Source organism: Poecilia formosa, unplaced genomic scaffold (genome assembly GCF_000485575.1).
Source record: "Poecilia formosa unplaced genomic scaffold, Poecilia_formosa-5.1.2 Scaffold153, whole genome shotgun sequence".
Classification (NCBI taxonomy): domain Eukaryota; kingdom Metazoa; phylum Chordata; class Actinopteri; order Cyprinodontiformes; family Poeciliidae; genus Poecilia; species Poecilia formosa.
In genome coordinates this window covers 232331-233326 of record NW_006800092.1, presented here as the reverse complement: position 1 = coordinate 233326, position 996 = coordinate 232331, and positions in this window count along the sequence as shown.

Here is a 996-nt window from a genome sequence, read left to right as displayed (position 1 = left end):
TCACCAACTGTGTGTGTATCGTGTTTTGTGTGCGGAGGAGCGATCAGAAACGGCAGAGAGCAGACTCGAGGTGAGGCAGGCAGTTCTCTTGCCTCATCGCTGGGGGCGCTCATGATCTCAGATATTATGACTCCACAACTGCAGAGTAAGACATAGTGAGCTAGCCATGGAGCTAGCCATACAGTAAATAAGTAAAGTACAGCGATTTGTTTTCTCCTCTCTTCCGACGTCAACATGAAAGACTAAATTTCTACACTTAAACAGTTTTCTAAAGTGGATTTTCAATTGAAGCAGGAGATAATAAATAAAGGAAGACCGACACTGGAGCTGAACGTTTTGCTTCGAGACAGTGATGATTCTTAAACGGAGTAGAAAAGACATGCCGTGGATAGACTTGGCTTTGGATGAAGGGATATTTTTGTGCAGAATTAGCGGTGCATGGATTTCATTGATAAGTAAAGGTAAGACAGCAATAAGTTGCTTTTGTTTAGTTTTTTTTAATGAAATGTGCGTTTTGTGGGCTACAGTTTGTATGTCTAAATAATTCAGTAAAGTAGAAGCGGTAGCTAATCTACCACAGCAATCATTTATTAATAAAATATTAAGCCTAAAGCGTACTACAACAACATACTGAATATTCTGTTCTGTGCGCAAAATTCTTGAATGTTTTTTTGGTGTTAAATCCTAAAACATGAAACGGCATTGTTGTCAGTTGCTATGGCAACGAGTCTGCGTCTAGCGTGGCGAATACCTCTTTCACTTTGCTGTGGATCATAGCACGAAATTAATACCTACATTTCTAAGTTTCGCTGAGTTAACGCGGCTATGGATGACATGTAAAAGATTAGTCTGTTTGCCCCCCAGCGTTGTAGTCCTGCGCGAAATACCCATACGTCCAATAATTAGCATAGTGTATAAGTCGTAAGTCAGTGCCTCACCAGCAATGAACCTCACTGCACGTGACGTGACGTGAACCTCACCGCACGTCACGTCATA